The sequence below is a fragment of the Moschus berezovskii genome, chromosome X (genome assembly GCF_049115385.1).
Source record: "Moschus berezovskii isolate FMDL1 chromosome X, NW_MosBer_1.0, whole genome shotgun sequence".
In the NCBI taxonomy this organism is placed as follows: domain Eukaryota; kingdom Metazoa; phylum Chordata; class Mammalia; order Artiodactyla; family Moschidae; genus Moschus; species Moschus berezovskii.
Window position 1 is genome coordinate 64,657,467 of NC_142488.1, and position 7,791 is coordinate 64,665,257.

Consider the following 7,791-nt stretch of genomic DNA (forward strand, 5'->3'; position numbering starts at 1 on the left):
AACCTTTCCCAGCATCAGAGTCTTTTCCAGTGAGTCAACTCGTCACATGAGGTGGCCGAAGTATTGCAGTTTCAGCTTTAGCATCAGTCCTTCCAATGAACACCCAGGATTGATCTCCCTTAGAATGGACTGGTTGGACCTCCTTGTGGTACAAGGGACTCTCAAGAGTCTTCTCACATATTACCATATGTAAAATAGATAGCCATTTGCTGTATGGCTCAGGAAACTCAAACACGGGCTCTGTATCAACCTAGAGGGGTGGGATGGGGAGGAAGATGGAGGGAGTTCAAAAAGGGAGGGGATATATGTATACCCTAGGCTGATTCATGTTGAGATTTGACAGAAAACAGCAAAATTCTGTAAAGCAATAATCCTTCAATAAAAATTAATTAAAAAATAAAAATATCTCAAAAAAAACCAAAAATAAAAGGAATAGGAAAATCACCAACTACTTTGAAATTCAGCAATATACTTATAGAAATAAAAATGTCAGTGCACCAAGAAGAAAACACAATGGATATTAAATTCAGTAAATATTATCACAAGCAGTAGCAGTCAAATACTTGAGGTAGAAGAAGGAGTCATCTTATTTCTCTTAATTGCTGCACATCCTCCTCCTCCTTATTTTGATGCAAGAAGCTAGAGACACGTCCCACAACAAGAAATGGATGCATGCATGTGCGCTGTCTCTTCAGTTGTGTATGACTCTTTGTGACCCTATGAACTGTGGCCCACCACAGTTCCAATTCCTCTGTCCCTGGGAATTATCCAGGAAAGAATACTGGAGTGGGTTTCCATGCCCTCCTTCAGGGAACCTTCTCCATCTAGAGACAGAACCTGGGTCTCCTGCATTGCAGGCAGGTTCTTTACTACCAGCACCACCTGGGAAGACCCAAGAAGTGGATGTGTGCATGCTAAGCCACTTCAGTCGTGTCTGACTCTTTGAGACCCTGTGGATTTTAACCCTAGGCTCCTCTGTCTATGGGACTTTCCAGCAAGAATATTGGAGTGGGTTGCCATGCCTTTCTGCAGGGCATCTTCCCAATCCAGGGATCGAATCCATGGCTCTTACGTTTCCCACATAAGAAGGCAGGTTCTTTACCACTAGCACCACCTGGGAAGCCCCAAGAAAATGGATGCCTGCACTTAAATTGCCATGGTTAAAAGCAGGTGCTTGAATGGAAAAGCAGGGAAACTGTCACCCCATGTTCCCACTCCATCTCTAGGCTGAGTGTCACAGAAAGGTTGTTATTTGTTCAGCCCTCCTCACTCCACCATACATTTGGCCAATTGCTTTGGCTCATGGGCTACCAGTTCTTCCTTGGCTGCTACTGTGGAGACCGTGGCTATGTTCGCTGTCACTGGACTATCCCATCATCCCTGCAAGTGTGCAATTCAGTCAAGACTTTTGTTTTTGTTTTTAAAAAAGCAAAATGTTCTAGGTTGCAAACAAAAAATAGGATCAGAGAAATCTGGATAAGGTAATTTCAGAAGATATGGTGCTTGATTCCAGAAATTTAGAATTTTCTTATTTTACACTGTGTTTGAGTCCTATTTTATACATGGAAGTGAATTGAGATTGAAGGAATAGAATGGGTAAGTGTGATTTTTATATCTGCTACTGCTGGTGCAGTGGTGAAGAATCTGACTGCCAATGCAGGAGACGAAAGAGACACAGCTTCTATACCTTGGTCAGAAAGATCCCCTGGAGTAGGAAATGGCAACCCAGTTCAGTATCTTGCCTGGAAAATTTCAAGGAGATAGGAGCCTGGAGGGCTCCTTTCCATGGGGTCAGAAAGAATCGGACATGACTGAGCACACATACACACACACACAGTGCTCTTTGTGTGCCCACGTGCTACCTTGCTTCAGTGGTGCCTCTTTGCAGACCCTCTGGACTGTAGCCCACCAGGCTCCTCTCTCCATGGGACCCTCCAAGAAAGAATACTGGAGAGGGTTGCCATGCCCTCCTCCCGGGGATCTTTATGACCCAGGGATGGAACCTGCCTCTCCTGTGACTCCTACATTGCAGGTGGATTCTTTACTGCTGAGCCACCCAGGAAGACCACACTGTTCTTTATCGGTTGCTATACCCCATATAAAAATCTCTGGATGATACCTAAATATAGATAAGAGAATGAAAATGGAAAAGGCCAATGAAACTTTTAGAGAAAGAATTTTGACCATAAAGATACCTAAAATCGCTGATAAACCACGAATAGAAATCACCATTTAGGAAAGTCACGAGTTGCAATACATTAAGAAAAAAGTACACGATTTTCCGTTGAACAAATGACACAACCAACACATACTGAAGCAAAGTTAGTGAGGTTTTTAACGTTTCCTTTGGGGTAGAAATGCTTTAATGTAGGGCCTAAGGGGAGAACCCTTAAGTCTGGTTTGCAATGGTCAGACGGTCCTGAGGCAGTTCATCTGCGGGTGTTGTATCTGATGACCGACTTGGTGGCCTCGGACATGGCATACTTGCCGAGCTCCCCAGGCAGCAGAACACGCACAGCTGTCTGGATATCCCTGTTCACGATGGTGCAGCGCCTGGTGGAGCGGGCCAGGCGCCCGGTCTCTTGGGCAATCTGCTCAAACATATCCTTCACAAATGAATCCAGGACGTTCACGGCCTGGTGCAAAAGCCTCAGGCCAGTGTGCACTCTCTTCAGCACCCTTGGGAAATAGGTAGCAAAGCTTGAGACGCTGTCATGATGGGAGTGGCAGCGACAGTGACAGCGGCCCTTAGCTGTCTTCTGTTTTTCCTTTTTTGGTTCTGCATCGTAGGACTGGTTTGGAGGCCTCTGTTTTCACAGTCTCTGTTTCAGAGGGCCCAACTTCAGATGTGCTAGTTTCTCTGGTGATCAGGTCTTCCTCAGAGTTGTCAGATGATTCAGCCATAGCAGAACCACAGTTCCCCTTGGCTCAGAGGGAAGTACAATGAGAGCGTTGAAGGCCATTGGCCGAGTTTATCAGCCCTGCTTTCCCTGACATCACAGACACTGTCCATATCTGATTGGATAAAATGCAAGGCAGGCCTGTTACTGTGGCAGCCCATGTCACGTGACACTGGATGACCCACCACCCAACTCCTGCCGTGCCCCTCCCCCACGTTTAACCCCCAGTCAGCCAAATTCAGTGAAAGTCAGCTAAGTTGAAAAATGAAATAATCAGTTAGAGCTTCCTGAGAAAGTATGACTGACCTCCATAACTCCAGCTCTTTCAGGCATCAGAGTGACTCAGGTCACTTGGTGGACATTTTCCTCCAACACAGAATCTTCTCCTGATTGACCTACAGTGACATGAGCAGAATGTCCTGGCTTCCTCAGCAGAGTGCTCCGGAAAATCATAGGAATTAAATGAACAGCTACTATCTCCAAAATTTATCAAAACCAATGATCAGTACAAAGAGAAATACAAAATCCTATTCTCCAAATATAGACTACAAACAGAAATAGGAATACTTACACATACACACTAAAAATATTTAACATTTTGCAAATTTTAAATTGTTTTCTTAAACATTATTTAGGTCCCCCAAATACCACACATACTGGGATTGATTAATGATTTATAGTGGTTATTTCTCAAAAAAATGATCACTCTTATTGCTGAAAAGCCACCAGAGTGAGAGAAAACGAATAAAAAAAGAGAGAAATAAAACACCTAGAAATAAACGTACAATTGCACTCATCTCACACGATAGTACAGTCATGATCAAAATTCTCCAAGCCAGGCTTCAGCAATATGTGAACCATGAACTTCCAGATGTTCAAGCAGGTTTTAGAAAAGGCAGAGGCACCAGAGATCAAATTGCCAACATCCGCTGGATCATGGAGAAAGCAAGAGAGTTCCAGGAAAACATCTATTTCTGCTTCATTGACTATGCCAAAGCCTTTGACTGTGTGGATCACAATAAACTGTGGAAACTTCTGAAAGAGATGGGAATCCCAGACCACCTGACCTGCCTCTTGAGAAACCTGTATGCAGGTCAGGAAGCTACAGTTAGAACTGGACATGGAACAACAGACTGGCTCCAAATAGGAAAAGGAGTATGTCAAGGTTGTATATTGTCACCCTGATTATTTAACTTATATGCAGAGTACATCATGAGGAACTCTGGGCTGGAAGAAGCACAAGCTGGAATCAAGATTGCTGGGAGAAATATCAATAACCTCAGATATGCAGATGATACCACTCTTATGGCAGAAATTGAAAAGGAACTAAAAAGCCTCTTGATGAAAGTAAAAGAGGAGAGTGAAAAGGTTGGCTTGAAGCTCAACAAAAACAAAGATCATGGCATCTGGTCCCATCGCATCATGGGAAATAGGTGGGGAAACAGTGGAAACAGTGTCAGACTTTATTTTTTTGGTCTCCAAAATCACTGCAGATGGTGATTGAAGCCATGAAATTAAAAGACGCTTGCTCCTTGGAAGGAAAGTTGTGACCAACCTAGATAGCATATTAAAAAGCAGAGACATTACTTTGCCAACCAAGGTCCGTCTAGTCAAGGCTATGGTTTTTCCTGTGGTCATGTATGGATGTGAGAGTTGGACTGTGAAGAAGGCTGATCACCGAAGAATTGATGCTTTTGAACTGTGGTGCTGGAGAAGACTCTTGAGAGTCCCTTGGACTGCAAGGAGATCCAAGCAGTCCATTCTAAAGGAGATCAGTCCTGGGTGTTCATTGGAAGGACTGATGCTAAAGCTGAAACTGCAATACTTTGGCCACCTCATGCACTGAAAAAGACTCTGATGCTGGGAGGGATTGGGGGCGGGAGGAGACGGGAACGACAGGGAATGAGATGGCTGGATGGCATCACCGACTCTGTGGACATGAGTTTGAGTGAACTCCGGGAGTTGGTGATGGACAGGGAGACCTGGCGTGCTGTGATTCATGGGGTCACAAAGAGTCAGACACGACTGAGTGACAGAACTGAACTGAACTGAAGGTAGTGAAAGACCTGTACTTAGAAAAAATAAGGCCCTTATCAAAGAAAGTGAAGATGATACAAACAGAGGGAAAGGTTTACCTTGTTTATGGATTGGAAGAATTAATATTGTTAAAATAAACATGCTATCCAAGGTAATTCACATACTCAATGCAATTGCTATGAAAATAGCAGGGCATTTTCCACAAAAGTAGAACAGACAATTTTAAATTTTGTGTGGAAAGATGAAAGACCCTGAATAGCCAAAACCATCTTGAGGAAGAAGATCAGAACCGGAGGAATCAGGTTCTCTGACTTTGAACTATATCAGAAAACTACGTTAATTCAATCAGTATAGTACTGGCACAAAAACAGACATGTGGAACAAAAGAGAGAACCCAGAAATAAATTATGTGCTTATGGTTAATTAATCTATAATAAAAAAGACAAGAATATACAGCGGAGAGAAGACAGTCTCTTCAATAAGTGGTGCTGGGATAATTGGATAGCTACATGCAATAAAGTAAAATTAGCACATTCTCGAACAGTATATCATATGCAAAAATAAACTCAAAATGGACTAAAGACAAAAATATAATACATATATTATGTAGGAAGTCATGTTAAGAAACAGAATCCATTAGATATTTTAATGAGCTGTGTTTCACATTTTTAAATTCAGAAATTAAATGAACACATCAGTTATTAAAAAACAATAAAAATATAAAACAATTGGATTTTATTTTATTTTTATTTATTTATCATTTTATTATTATTATTTTTACTTTACATTTTTGTATTGGTTTTGCCATACATTGACATGAATCTGCCCCTGGTGTCCATGTGTTCCCCATCTTGAACCCCCCTCCCACCTCCCTCCCCATCCCATCCCTCTGGGTCATCCCAGTGCACCAGCCCCGAGCATCCTGTATCATGCATCGAACCTGGACTGGTGATTCATTTCACATATGATAATATACATGTTTCAACGCCATTCTCCCAAATCATCCCACCTTCACCCTCTCCCACAGAGTCCAAAAGACTGTTCTATACATCTGTGTCTCTTTTGCTGTCTCGTATACAGAGTTATCGTTATCATCTTTCCAAATTCCATATATATGTGTTAGTATACTGTATTGGTGTTTTTCTTTCTGGCTTACTTTACTCTGTGTAGTAGGCTCCAGTTTCATCCATATCATTAGAACTGATTCAAATGTATTCTTTTTAATGGCTGAGTAATACTCCATTGTGTATATGCACCACAGCTTTCTTATCCATTTGTCTGCAGATGGACATATAAGTCCATGCTTCCATGCCTCCATGTCGTGGCTATTATAAACAGTGCTGCGATGAACATTGGAATACATGTGTCTCTTTCAATTCTGGTTTCCTCGGTGTGTATGCCCAGGACTGCGATTGCTGGGTCGTATGGCAGTTCTATTTCCAGGTTTTTAAGGAATCTCCACACTGTTCTCCATAGTGACTGTAATAGTTTGCATTCCCACCAACAGTGTAAGAGGGCTCCCTTTTCTCCATACCCTCTCCAGCACTTATTGCTTGTAGACTTTTGGATAGTAGCCATTCTGACTGGCATGAAATGGCACCTCATTGTGGTTTTGATTTGCATTTCTCTGATTATGAGTGATGTTGAGCATCTTTTCATGTGATTGTCAGCCATCTGTATGTCTTCTTTGGAGAAATGTCTGTTTAGTTCTTTGGCCCATTTTTTGATTAGGTCGTTTATATTTCTGGAATTGAGCTGCAGGAGTTGCTTGTATATTTTTTTAAATTAATCCTTTATCAGTTGCTTCATTTGCTATTATTTTCTCCCATGCTGAAGGCCATCTTTTCACCTTTCTTATAGTTTTCTTTCCTGTGCAAAAGCTTTTAATTTGAATTAGGTCCCATTTGTTTACTTTTGCTTTTATTTCAAGTACTCTGGGAGGTGGGTCATAAAGGATCCTGTTGTGATTTATGTTGGAGAGTGTTTTGCCTAAGTTCTCCTCTGGAAATATATAGTTTCTGACCTTACATTTAGATCTTTAATCCATTTTGAGTTTAATTTTGTGTATGGTTTTAGGGAGTGTTCTAGTTTCATTCTTTTGCAAGTGGTTGACCAGTTTCCTCAGCACCACTTGTTAAAGACATTGTCTTTTCTCCATTGAATATTCTTGCCTCCTTTGTCAAAGATAAGGTGTCCATAGGTGCATGGATTTATCTCTGGGCTTTCTATTTTGTTCCATTGATCTATATTTCTGTCTTTATGACAATACCATACTGTCTTGAAGACTGTGGCTTTGTAGTAGAGCCTGAAGTGTGGCAGACTGATTCCCCCAGTTCCATTCTTCTTCTCAATATTGCTTTGGCTATTCGAGGTTTTTTGTATTTCCATACAAATTGTGAAATTATTTGTTCTAGCTCTGTGAAAATTACCGTTGGTAGCTTGATAGGGATTGCATTGAACCTATAAAATACTTTGGGTAATGTATTCATTTTCACAATATTTATTTTTCCAATCCATGAACATGGTATATTTTTCCATCTATTAGTGTCCTCTCTGATTTCTTTCACCAGTGTTTTATAGTTCTCTCTATATAGGTCTTTTGTTTCTTTAGGTAGATATATTCCTAAGTATTTTACTCTTTTCATTGTCACGGTGAATGGGATTGTTTCCTTAATTTCTCTTTCTATTTTCTCATTATTAGTGTATAGGAATGCAAGGGATTCTGTATGTTGATTTTATACCCTGCAACTTTACTATATTCACTGATTAGCTCTAGTAATTTTCTGGTAGAGTCCTTAGGGTTTTCTGTGTAGAGGATCATGTCATCTTGAGTCAGAGTTTTACTTCTTCTTTT

At 41.2% G+C, this 7,791-nt stretch overlaps 1 pseudogene; it reads right to left on the bottom strand.

Moving 5' to 3' along the window:
- Positions 1–2,429: 2,429 nt before the first annotated feature.
- Positions 2,430–2,904, bottom strand: LOC148773336 (histone H2B-like; annotated as a pseudogene).
- Between the last annotated feature and the right edge of the window lie 4,887 nt (positions 2,905–7,791).